We start from the raw sequence: 13458 nt of genomic DNA, 5'->3' as shown, positions 1-13458 counted from the left end.
GGATAATATAAGTTGGCTGGATAACTTGTGAGTTCTCCATCTAAATGGCTTTGAATGCTGCCCTCAATATCCTTGGCCTAGCTAACTTCGTGAAATAACGTGGGCTAGCTGTAGGGCTGACCCCCGGTCATCAGCCCTGCCGCTGGTCCGTGCAATGAAAGGATTGGGAAGCACAGTTCCAGCACTCCGCGTTCCTGGGTTGTTGTTTTTTTTTCTACAAGTGGATTGGGTTTGACTCCTGGCTGGGACACTGTTTTCTTTTGCTCTGTCTTTGAATTTATATTTATCAAGTTTTAAGAGTAATATCCAAGATACCCCTCCTTAAGAACCAGCATTGACAGATAACAGGAAATCATGAACCAAAATACAATCTATACCTTGATGCATAGCCCAGGCCACTAAATATGAAGGGGATCCAATTCACAGTCCTGGTCAAAAATTCACCGAGCAAAAAGAAAAAAAAAAGTAATAAAAAGGAAAAAGCGAGACAGGCAGGTCCTGTGACCTGATATTTAAGAGAACCAAAATGGCACAATTCTGTCCCACTCAAGTGGACAGCGCAAACAGAACTGGGGGAGCGAGCGGCTGAAGGGGCTTATTACTCAGAAAGTTCATCCCTTGGGGAGTTTCATAAGCGAACGCTCTGCTATTTAATGACACATCTACAGGGGAAATTCAGTCAGAGCAGCGCTCCCAATTCTAACACTCTGAATGCAAGAAATGGCTTCCTGGCCTTCTGGGTGGCTTTAGCCATGTCTGGAAATACCCGTAACTTCTACGAAAGAAAACACTACATCTTTACCATGGAAGGAGGGCTTATTTATTTATTTTATTTTAAGATTCTCATATACCGCAGACTACAATCTCGCACAATGCGGTTCCCAAGATACATTGCACATCACAAAAACGAGACTTTAGAAAACCAAGACAAATACATGAAATTTTCATGCAGCAAAAAAATCCAAGTCTGCCTGAGGTCAGAGTGGAGTCAATGTCTTCGTTTCGGCATGGTTCAGAAGCAATCGTGTTGAATGCTAATTCCAGACACCAGCACTGATCAGCCTGGCTGCATGGACTAGATTTAGTCTTTTGGGGAAATCGCTAGCATCTCCCAGTGACCCCTCCAATAAAGAATTTCTCAACGATCTCAAACTTCCAATCAATAGCTTGAGTTTGGCCCTCATCACAATGCCATGTTCTCCTGCCCGTCTCCTTACTATAAAGGCTGCAGGGCCATCGTCATTATCTGAGCCCCCATCAGCAGGAAACTGCTATCATCCCCGGACCCGGCCAGCCAACGAACTCACCCTTGGGACCAGCATTGCCGATGATGCTGTCCAAGCAGAAACTGCCTGCATTGGAAGACCAATGTTGACCAGAGTCCTCGGCGTTATGAACAGAGCAGAAGACTCCTGCACGAAGTTGCCTCCTCTTTGCTCTAGCTCCGGACCTGTGACCCAGCTGACTTCTAAAGGCCCTGTACCTGTCACTGAAATCCCTGTGTCTCTGACCGGCACGTGGACATCATTACAATGCTTCAATCGCTGACTGTCAGTGTAGTAATAAAACAGACTCACTTATAAAGCTGCTGCAAAGGTCAGAGAACTGATCCTAAATAATTTGATTAGCTGGTAGGATTCGTGAATTAACAAATCTGTGCAAGTTTATGATTGATTCAGCTGTTGCCATAATTATAAACTGTAAACTAACCCATCTTCATTACTAAACAAATTGCTTTACGTTTGCATAATACCTAATGGGTTGCGCTTGATAAAATACCTTAATAAAGAGATTACTGATTCCATTCCTAAATAAAAATTACTCTACGAACTTGAAATTTTCTGCCTTACAACTCTGCCTTTCCCAAGTGTTTCCTTCTCAGCTGGGCTGATCCTGTATGGAGATTTTTTTCTTGTTTTCCAAATTCTGGCTCTCTTTCCCCTCATGTGCTGGTGGATTCTCACTCACTCCTTCTGTTTGTTTGAGCTCTTGTCCAAGTTAAAGAATGGAGACTAATGGTGCCTGTCAGTTTTGGGCTACCCGGGTCTGTTGATGCAGTTCCGTAAGTTTGGAGGCCCATGGAGATGGCTCTGCAGGTGTTATCCTTTTCTATAAGGCCCACATTGCCTTCAGTGCAATGTCCAATTTCAGCATGCAGTGATTCTTATAGGGGCATGGAGCAGTTTTCTTATTCTTACATTCAATTTTTCCAGAGATTAAGAGTGCAGAGATTATAAACTGATTATTAGCTTGCTTCTTATTCCAATATCAGTTTCAGTCTCCTGCAGTACTCTTGGTAGATCTTGACTCTAAGTGATTTGTGCCAGATTGTTGCATCTTCCATTTCTCCTAGATACGTATATACACTTCCTGCTCAAATTCCTTTATATTGCAGTCCTGAGTCATTCAGTGCATTCATTTCATGCATTATTAGGTTAAACGTAACTTGTAACCACTTATAACACTCAAAGCATTTGAATGGCTTCACTCATATGCAAATCATTTCATGTCTTTGCAGCTGACTTTTCCAAACCGAAACATTTATCACACTCATATCATGTAAATGGTTTCTCTAGGGATCAGTGTGTCCAAATGGGTTTCTTTTGCACGTATTTTGACAGCAATTAACCTCATTCATAAGGCAGCATGGGTCCTTTCATGTGCTCTTAAGCCATATTTCAGTCGAAAACATTTATGAGGTTCAAAACATTTAAATGGTTTCTCTCCAGCATGAATTCGTTCATGTGTACTTAAGTCAGATTTGTGCCGGAAACATTTATCACATTCTGAACATCTAAATGGTTTCTCTCCAGTGTGGATCCCTTCATGAATTCTTAAATTATATTTACTTTTGAGGCTTTTTCCACATTCAGAACATTTAAATGGTTTCTCTTCAGTATGGCTCCTTTCATGTCTACTTAGGGCATGTTTGAGATGAAAGCATTTATTGCATTCAGGGCATTTAAATGGTTTCTCTCCTGTGTGGATTTTTTCGTGTTTTCTTAGGGCAGATTTAACATGAAACATTTTATCACATTCAGAACATTTAAATGGTTTTTCTCCTGTGTGGTTTCTTTCATGTATTCTTAGGTCAGATTTGCAATAGAAACATCTAACACATTCAAAACATTTAAAAGGTTTTTGTCCTGTGTGGATTTTTTCATGTATTCTTAGTACACATTTGAGATGGAAACATTTATCACACTATGAACATTTAAATGGTTTCTCACCTGTGTGGATTCGTTCATGCATTCTTAGTTTAGAATTATATGTAAAGCATTTATCACGCTGCGGACATTTAAATGGATTCTCTCCTGTATGTGTCATTTCATGTATTCGCAGCTCGAACTTTTCACAGAAACATTTATTACATTCAAAACATTTAAATGGTCTCTCTGCTCTGTGGATTTTTTCATGTCTTTTCAGGTAAGATTTTTGACAGAAGCTTTTAGCACATTCACTGCTTTTAAATGGTTTCTCTTCCATATGGGTCATTTCATGCATTTGCAATTTTAATTTGACACTAAAGCATTCATTACATTCTAAACACTGAAATGGCTTCTCTCCAGTGTGGATTCTTTCATGTATTGTTAAGTGATATTTAAGCTTGAAACTTTTATCACATTCAGAAAACTTAAATGGCTTCTCTCCTGTGTGGTTCATTTCATGCAAGCACAAGCTATGTTTCAAACTGAAACATTTATCACATTCGGTACATTTAAATGGTTTATGTCCTTTCTGATATTTCTCAGGAATTATAGACCGTGATCTGTTTATAAAGTTTTTGTCAATTTCAGTACACTTAAAAGCTTGATCTCTTCTGTGAATTTTTTTTATGTTCTGTTAAATTTCATTTTCTATTAAATCTGTTTTCACATTCAGGGCACTGAAATGGTCTTTCTCCTGAGTGAATTCTTACATGCATTTCCAGCTCAGCCCTGAATAAAAAGCATTTTTCACAATGAGTACATTTTAATGGTTTCTTTTTTATATGAATTTTTCTATGTACTGTAAGTTTTGCTTTCTTAAGGGTTTTTTTCTCTCCTTCAGTACCTGTAAATGTTTTCTTCCCTCTATGATATTGTTGTATAGATGTGTTATTTGACCTCTCAGTGAACTTGTTCCCACATTCAATCATTTCTTGATGCTCAACAGACTGTGAGTTTATAGTGAAGTCTTTCCAAGTATCAGCACTTTGAAATGGTCTCTCTCCTTCATGGAATCTCTGAGTTTGCACAAGATTTGGGCAGTGGTTGGAATTTCTCCTTCGTTCAGGACATGCGTTTGGTCTCTCTCTTTTCTGGACTACTTCTTTCCCCCTGGGTGATGTTATTCTACTGATACCTCCTGGATACTCAGCTGAAGGTCCTGGGCTGTCTCTGGAGGGGTCTCTCTCTTTCCATTCCTCTTTCTGCAGTCCATCACACATTCTCTGCCTCTCATTATTATTCCTGAATCCATCATCTGTTGATTAAAAATGAGATCATTAAGGTTACAGCTATGGAGTAGGACAGATACAGGTAAATATCTCCATATCATTATGGACATCCAAAGGACACAATCTCCGAAATTTCTGTTCATCCATACCCCTATACAAGGAAGGTAACACAATAGACTGGTTCAAATGAAAATCTGAACCCACCTTTGGCAAGAAGGAAGATACCATTCTAATGTGTACCTTGTCCAGGATAATCACCAAAAATGGATCTTGACAGGAAAGAGCCTGCAGTCCCGAAATTCGCCTCGCTGAGCATAGTGTAACCAGGAATCACAAAGAGAGCTGTCGAAAAGCGTGAAAGGTGGACCAGCCAAGAAAGTCAACATCAAATTAAGATCCCAGAGGGGCATTGGAAAACGTTAAGGGTGGTTGAATGTGTTTGACTCCTCCCAAGAATCGAGACACATTCAGATGCAAAGAAAGAGGAGCACCTTGAACACATCCTCAATAACACGCCAAGGCCGCCACTTGCACCTTCAACACCAAACCCTTAACCAAACTTTCCTGAAGAAAGTCCAAGATTAAGGAGATCAGCGCCTCCGACCTCAGCACCAAAAACTCTCCAGACTCAAACGTATGCCAATGACATTGAATATTTTCAAATTCGCAACAAGGTGCTTACCATCGCCAAGGAAAAGCCTTGCTTCAAGAGTCGAGACCTCTGAAGGGCCAAACCATAAGATAGAATTGATCCAGATCTCGTGTAGAATGGGTCCCTGACGCATCGGCAACCACCAAGGTCTGTCTACTAACAGCCACTGGAGATCGGTGTACCCTGACCTTTGAGGCCAATCTGGGCCCATTAGTAGAACCAAACCCAGATGTTGCACATCGACCACAGAGGGAACACAGAGCAACTTGTCCCGCAGCCAAGTCTGCACTAGCACATCGATTCTGAACGCTTGCGATTCCTGCGTGTGACTGTAAAAATGATGCCCCTTCGCATTGCCGCAGCTCGCCATCAGATCCAAGAAGGGGCATCCCCATTGAGAGGTGAGGAGTTGAAAGGCCTCATTTGCCAGATCCATTCTCCTGGATCCAAACCATGACAGCTGAGATAGTCCACCTGCACATTGCCTACCCCCATTCTACCCTGCTCTTCCTCCACTCAGTCCTCTTGCTCCTTCTGCCACTTAGCTCATCTGGGAGGGGAGGAGGGAGTGGCTGGGAGGGCGACATCAGGCGAGAAGGCTTCCCTGGTCGCAGCACCTCCTGCTGTTCACAAAAAGACTGCAGCCCTTTGAAAAGTTCTAACCACGAAAGGGCCAAACGATCCATGCCCAGCATCAGTGGAGCGGGCAGTGCCACGGCTGACCCCACTCCCTCAGCCACCAGTGAAACTGGCCGTAGTGGAGGAAGGGCGAGCTCCTCTCCCTCCAGATGGAGGGGTCCGCAGATTCCATCCCCCTCCCAGGAAGCCACCCCAACCCAGTCATCCACCAAGGACTGGGACAAATCTCCCTGGGGCACCTCTCTCTGGGTCTCCACACACCTCTGGCACAGACTGAGGGAGCGTTTCAGTTGCCCTGCCCTCATATGGCAGGCAGTACAAATCAGGAGCTGCTTCCCGTGCTGACTGCCCAGCGCCATCTTGGGCATCTGTCGCACTTGGTCCTGCCTGCTGCCGGCCTAATGGCGGTCATCTGTTTCCCGCCGTGCGGTTAAGAACTGTGCTGACGCTGCGATCCTCTGCCAATGCTGCCATCTCCCTGCCGTTGCCAGCCCTGCAATCTCTGCCGGCCCCCTTTTAAGCAAGTGCGAACCTAGCCAAGTGGGAACAAGGCTGGCCCTCCAGAACAAAACTTTTACATCTGACTACGGCACGACCAGGATCCACCCCCCCGCCGGCCCAATAACCGCAAGGTCCAACCAGTGGCTCAGAATAGGACCGCACCTGGAAGCAATCCACTGACTGTGGAGGGAGAGGGCCGCTAGCCTTCACCTCACAGTGGATCAACTGAGGGAGGGAGCCCTGCCATCACCTCAGGAGTTTCCAACAACCTGCCCCAATCCTGGCAGGCCTACGTCCACAGATAAGTATGCACGTCCGCCATCTGCTGGAGACGGAGAGTACTGGCAGGCTGATGGCAGTGCAAGGCTATATGGGTGTGACATCAGCGAGTCAGTGATCTCTGTCTCCATCTGCTGGTTGGAGTGCATAACCCACTTGTGTGGACTGGCTTGCCTGAATGCAAAGGAACAGCACATGACCACGTCTGACCTCCTCCTGCTGGTTCTGTGCAACTCATCCTCACCTCCAGTCTCTGCAATGGCTCCCTTCTTTCTGATTACAGTCACTCGCCAAAAACTCTGGAAATCCCTGAACCTCAGACCCCGTCCGCTTAAAGCAACTGAATTCCCATGATGTAGGGCCAGATGTCACAAAAACCTGTGCAGCAATGTGCTTCGAACTGCATCATGCGCTCCCTTCACCCACGCGCAAAGAAAAACAGGTTAACCAGCAATGTGGTAAACAAGACACAGAACATGGCGGCAAAATGAAAGTGCGCACGACGAGAGGAAGTGCGTTCAAAACGCGCCAAATCCCGCGTGCTCACTTCTTGTACAGGCAAGAATTAGCAGCGAAAAATCCCTTGAAAGCCAGCAGGAAAAGATTCACCTGCTACGTGGGACGTGAAAACTACTCCGCAGCCAGTAAGTTTAGCATGAGAGAAGTTATCGCTGTCAGTCTCCTCCTCCCCTCCCTCCGGCTGGTCGCCGACAGGAGGCTCTTCCATTTTCAGGATTGCTATAGCAGGGTGAGGAATGTGATCTCGGCTGCCTGCTAAGAAAAAAAAACAACCCAGGAAAATCTCTTCTGCTTTTCAATAGTCTGAGGGAGTGACTTGGCTAAAAGCATGAGGACAGGAATTCTGCGAGCTCTGAGAATGTAAGGCTCCTGGTGGAAGTAGCTAACGATAGGGAACACACACACAGCTTCCCACAATCTCATCCTAATGGAAACCGCGGCAGAACCTGCCTGTTCCTCCCTCCATCCTGCTTCTACTCATGTGGTCCCTTCTGCTGCTCCCAGCGGGGGATACTCTACCATCCTGCCTGCCTCTCTCGGCTGCCGGCGCTGCCTGGCTCACAAGCTGCGGCACTGAGAGAGGTCAGGGCTAGAGAGGGATGGGAGGATGAAAAGGGAGAGACAGCAGGGGCTGATGAAGGGAAGGGAGAGAGAGAGAGGGCAGAAAAGGGAGAAAACGAAGGCGAGGAAGCAAGGAGAGAGACGTAAGGGAGGGCAGGAGGTGCCTATGGAAAGAGACAGGCCATAGTGAAATGATAGAGGGAGGGTGAGAGAGAGGGAGAAGAAAAGAAAGATCTGAAAACAAAAGAGAAAAGCAGAAGGAATGGAAAGAGAAGAAACCAATTCTCCACACAAGAAAGGTCAGAGGTCAGAGACATGATTTAACGCCTCCTCCTCGCTGTGTCTGGTCCAGATGAGGCCTCGTGTCTCAGCAATGTTTGGATCGGCCCAGCAGTACCTTTAATCCAAGCTGCATCGCCTGCTTCATGCAGCTCCTCACAGGTGCCTGGGATGCTCAGGTTCCCTCTGTCCTCAGATCCCACGTCCTTCTTGTTTAAATCGGATTAAAATGTCAGGGGTGACCCTGGGGGAGCCTGTTCTGGGAAAAGACAAGTACAATGAGGTTCATATTTAAAGAGGTTTGTCAGGGTAACTTTCTCCTGCTCAGTATCTGGAATAAGCGATCATAAACATATTCAAAGTGAAATAGTGACTGGGTGGGGGGGGTCATGGTTGAAATGGAGTTGAAGCTGAAAAGCCAAGAGGGTCTCAATGACCTGCAGATGGACTGGGCAAACTGGGAGACTAAATGATAAAACTGGTAATTTCACTGCTGCCCGCATATTAGAAAATCTCCCAACTTCCAGGTGTAAAAGTCGTCTTACAGGGGGTAAATGAATCTAATTTATGCGTGCTGAGTCTACTCGCAGATCACTTTAAAATAAGACGTACAAATTCGCTGGTACACCAGCTGCGCACACTTATCTGCCTAAGTTCCGAATTGTCAGACTTATCTGTACAAGTTCCAATTTTCCAGCTAAGTAACAGCAAAGCTGCTATTTAGCCAAATAAGACTTAAAAACGCTACTTATCCAGCTGAAGCAGAAGAAGTCTAAAAACAAGTGCTCCTTCTCTGGCTGTCTGATGTAGCCAGCCTGTTCCACTTTCTGCGAGCCCCCTCTGCAACCGGCTGTTCCCTTCCGGTCAGCATCAAGCAGCCGCCCATCGCTCCAAGCCTCGCAGTGCCCGAACTCTTCAAGTGGTCTTGCGAGAGATCGAGAGACCAGCGCGGGAGTTCGGGTAACGCCTGTCTGAAACCCAAAGACCCGTGCAGTGCAGACCAGTGCAAACCAGCCTGCTCCAGTAGCTGAATGGGAGCTCTGGTTGCAAAGGGCTGCAAAACTGCCAACCCGGCAACCGGGATTTGTCAAGCTCTGCACTAGGGGACAGATGTACTAAAGTGCGTTAGTGTGTAGGGCACACCTGCTAATGCATGGTACCCTCACCATCCTTGGCAACAACCCCCGTGACGAGGGACAGTCTCCTCCTTTCCTGGGATCCCACCAGGCAATTTACCCCATGCAAAGCAGGGAAACAGACACTGGAGGTAAGAGAGAGGGGGCCGGCCTCTTACCCTCCCGGTGCTGAATTCCTAACTGGCACCGCCTGACCTTAGTACAGACGCCCGGGAGGAATCTGATACTTGCCTGTTACAGGAGGGTGAATCCCTTCAGTCGTCTCTGATTCAGGAGGATCCAGGAAGGGCAGATCTTCCTCTTGTTTGACGCTCAGTGAGAACACAGACGTTACAATCGGAAGGCCTGGGATGAGAAAACAAACGAGGATTCACCCAGGACCTGCTAATATTATATTAGGAAATGGATTGGAAGTCTCCAAATGTTTGATGTGAATGCCCCATCTCCTGTGATCTGAAAATGCAGAGCCCTTTAAATCCAGAACATTTACTTACTGATGCTGGGGTCCTTCATGGTTTCTTTCCCCTCCAGCTCCCAGTGCTGAGGGAAATATTTCTCATCTTCCTTCTGAATCTTGAATACAACATCAGGATTAAGAATTGAGTAACCTGCCAGTAAAGATAGCAAAATGACTTTTTCATTTCATCTGTTCCCTGTTATTTGTTAATGATATTTTTATTCATCTGATCTGAGTTAGAATCAGGGAAATCCACAACCTGAACAATTTTGACTACGGTGAGGGCAACGGATAACTTGGGCGGGCTGAGCTCTGCCGGACATGTTGTGTCAGGGATAACGTCCCACTGGACATCCCTGAATAAAATAATAGGGCAATGTCCGAGTACTGACAGCTTGTCCCCAGATAACTTTCAAGCTTCCCCAACAACCAGAGGGGGAAAAGCAGCAAACAAAGCAAAGCCCTCCCTGGATGCTCCTTGTGACCTCGAGCAAGCCACTCCACCCTCCCCATTGCCTCAGGGACAAACTCAGGGCGAGGGGGGGGTCATTTCCCGAGGCTCCCCTCCCACTCTGTGCCGAGGATTAAGTCCTTGGAGCGCGTGAAGGTAACTTACCCTGAGCTACCACTGAAAAGGCAGAAGTGAAATCTAAAATAATAAAAAATCATAGAAAAGGCAGACTTACCCCGGGACATGAGGACGCCGTGAATCTCCTTGATGACCTTCTTGTACAGCTCCTTCTGCCGTTCTCCCAGAATGTCCCACTCCACTTCCCAGAAATAAGCAGCGACGTCCCTGAACGTGACCGATGTCTGGAACAGCAAACAGGACACCCTCAGCCCCTCTCCCTGCAGCTTCATTATAATGTGCGGGCAATAAACTGTGTTCTCTGGCCTCTGTCAGTGAGATCAGCTCCCTGACATGGAGAGAGCTCAGCTCTATTAAATCTCCAGCAATTTGCAGAGCTTGCTTGGTTTCCAGAGAATCCCTGGAGATCTCAGGTGCATCAGTGCCTGTGACAGAGTCTGCGTGCCCTCCCCACATCCCCCTCCCTGCCCATCTCTGCAGAGCTCAAACCTTCCCGGGGCTGTAAAGATCTCTGCCCTGTGCCGGGAGGAGGGAAGGCTGGAAGAGCTGCACAGGGAAAAGGTTTCCTTTAAATGCACAAGAGGACAGAGAAGGATTTCTTACCGGATCAGACACCAGGGCACACATTGCCCTCCTCTTTTCCCTCTCAGTCCTGCAGGTGCTGGGAGGGATTCAGAGGGGGCAGGGCTGATTCCTGGGGGCTCAGATAAAGCCCCTGCTCTCCCCCTCTGCAGGGATTTCCGGCCCTGGGGAGGCAGAAAGTTCTGATTTTATTCTCTTTTCTGCAGTAGTAGGAACATGCGCAGAGGTCAAGCTGGGGGAGTGGAGGAGGAAGAGGAGAATCCCCGCTCCTTAAGGTGGATCTCTAGAGATATCAGAGAGCTGCTGGGCGAGGCAAGACTGACCCGAAAAAGAATGGAGGATAAAACAGAACGTATCTTGCCTGCCCATCAGTTGCATTGCGTGCAGAACCATAAAAGGTGCAGAGGAGGGCGACGGAAATGATAAAGGGGATGGAGCGGCTCTCCTATGGTGAGAGGCTACACAGGTTAGGGCTTGGAAAAGAGGGGACTGAGAGGGGACGCGATAGACCCTGGTAAAGTCACGAGAGGGGTGGAAGGGGTTAATTACCATTTCAATAATACTGAAAGAAGGGGCCCCTAACCACCGGCAGATTGAAAACGGATCACTGGGTGCAGGATCAAGCTGTGGAATCTGTTGCCAGAGGACGTGGTCAGGGCGAGGAGCTCAGCGTGGTTTAAAGGCAGTTTGGATTAGTTCCTAGAGGAAAGGTCCATAATGCATCATTAGCCGGGCAGACTGCAGAAAGGAGTAACAGAAATGATGGGATCTGCCGGGAACTCGTGACCCGGGTTGGCCACGGTCAGAGGCAGGATGCCGGGCTCGATGGACCTTTGGTCTGACCCAGCGCGGCACTTCTTACGTTCTTAAATCAGAGAACAGATTTACTCCTGCTGCATCTATGACAGGGTCACCAACCCGGTCCTGGTGACCCCCTTAGCCAATTCTGCTTTCAGACATGAAGACGAATGAAATAAATTTGCATATACCGGGCCTCCAATGCATGCAAATCTCTCTCATGAGCATTCACTGCGGATATCGTAAAGCTGAGGGGGAGCTGCCAGGGCTGTACTGCCCCCTTCCCTGCCAAAGTTCATGGAGCTAGGATAAGGAGATCTCACTGCCCAAAACAAAAAGGCCTAAATATTCAAAAGCTAATGAAAATGGGGAAGGCCGGGCAGAGCACACCATTTTGCTGACCACTGGACCATGAATTCCTTCGCTGATCCAATGGACACTGCAAGGTAGGGCTCTGCCCATAGCCGTAAACATACCTAATGCCTTGATAAGGATCCCACCCTTGACCAGTTCTTTCCTCCTGGTCCAATTAATGGTATCCTTTACCGTGGCCTGGAGGAAACTGAGCAGGCGGCCCCAGTGGCCCCTCTCTGGGCCTGCTGGGTGTCGGAAATGGTCCTTCTCAGGGCAGGCACGGCCCACAGAACGTCAGCACCTGAAGCTTGGCCCAGGCAACAACAACAATTAAAGTCCCAGGGACTGCTAACTGGGCCCCCACCCACGAGGCCCAGAGCAGAGTTCCTTGGCCAAGATTGAAAGTTCGGCCTGAGGAAACGAGCAACCCGTTCACCAGAACACGGACAAATCAGAGAGGGGAAAGGAGAAGGAGGCGGGGGGGGGGGGGGGGGGAGCTGATCGTGGCTTTCTAAGGGCCTCAATGTCTTCAAAAAGAAGTAAAAACTATGCGCTATATTTCAGCTAACCAACAGTTTAGAAATGCGGCGGGAGATGGCAAACTGGAACTCCCCCGATATCTTTGGTTCTCTCGCCCAGGCTCAGGTAGCAAAAGGATACGCTATGGCAGCAGCAAATGCGACAGAAGATAACGAGAGAGAGGAGAGAGAAAACGAGCGGAAATCCCTCCCGCTTGCCACATTACCTATCATCCGCTCATGATTCTAGGTTTCAATGCATGGTAACAGGCTGGTGTGTCAGCTGCACCCATCTCCGGTAGCTGACATCGGCTGGAAGTTGGCACCGATCGTCTCAGGATTTGGCTAACTCTTTTTAGTGCCCTCGGAGCTCACAGAAGCTCCCAGAAGTAAACCAGCTCTTCCAGCGACTTCCCTAGCCTTTTGCCTCTGCCCAGTTGACTGCTCATGCAATAGAGTTAGAATAACTGGTAACGTTTCTGCTTATTCCCAGTCCTTGTCACTAGCAGAAGGAAGCTCTCCTCCCCCTCCTTCACCAAGGAAGAGTGTGGGATCCTCAGAGGCAGAATGATGACCTCGGGTTACCCCCTTGGGAGGGTGGTGGAGCCCAGATCAGTCTGGCCTGGTTGCTGTCGGCCCACAGTTTATCCAAGGGAACGGAGCTGGAGATTCCGGATAGGAAAGTAATGACAGAAGGGTACATGACACGAGAGAGTTGGAGTCCTCTGGAAATGCCAAGGTCCCCATCGATCGTTTGGCGACAAGGGCGAGCCGAGGAGCATCGGTGGAGTTTTTCTTCTCTTAACCAGGAGAAGAGCAATGAACGTTCGGTCAGACAGCGCAACCGCGGGCGGCAAGGCGGAACCAAGAGCCATGCCCTATCCTTACAGGTGACTCTTCAGTGTCACACATCGCCGGGGTGGATTTCCTGAGTGGGCTCATCTTGGATCCCCGCCATGATTAGAACCAAGTGAGGAGAACTGCAAATGGATTTCGAGGCAGCCAAGAACAGAGGGCCCAAGGGCCTGGACGCTCTCTCGCAACCATGACCTCGACATTGTCTTGAGTACGTGCTTCCATCATGGCCAATAATAGACAGACAGTCTGGGAAGAGTGGCTCTCGTGGCCCCAGAATGGCCCAGATGACCTTGGTTTG

General features: G+C 47.7%; 1 long non-coding RNA gene and 1 pseudogene across 1 annotated transcript; both read right to left on the bottom strand.

Annotated features, from left to right (window-relative positions):
- Positions 1 to 807: 807 nt before the first annotated feature.
- On the bottom strand, positions 808 to 8122 carry LOC115080430 (annotated as a pseudogene).
- Positions 8123 to 9232: 1110 nt separating this feature from the next.
- LOC115080431 lies at positions 9233 to 10879 on the bottom strand. Its single transcript, XR_003853560.1, has 4 exons — positions 10654 to 10879; positions 10148 to 10274; positions 9499 to 9577; positions 9233 to 9349 (listed from the first exon to the last, which is right to left on the bottom strand). It is a non-coding gene; the product is annotated as an uncharacterized LOC115080431 (long non-coding RNA).
- Positions 10880 to 13458: the final 2579 nt, after the last annotated feature.

Source organism: Rhinatrema bivittatum, chromosome 19, assembly GCF_901001135.1.
Source record: "Rhinatrema bivittatum chromosome 19, aRhiBiv1.1, whole genome shotgun sequence".
Classification (NCBI taxonomy): domain Eukaryota; kingdom Metazoa; phylum Chordata; class Amphibia; order Gymnophiona; family Rhinatrematidae; genus Rhinatrema; species Rhinatrema bivittatum.
Note: the sequence above shows the minus strand (reverse complement) of the source record. Positions and strands in the feature narration are given on the sequence as shown.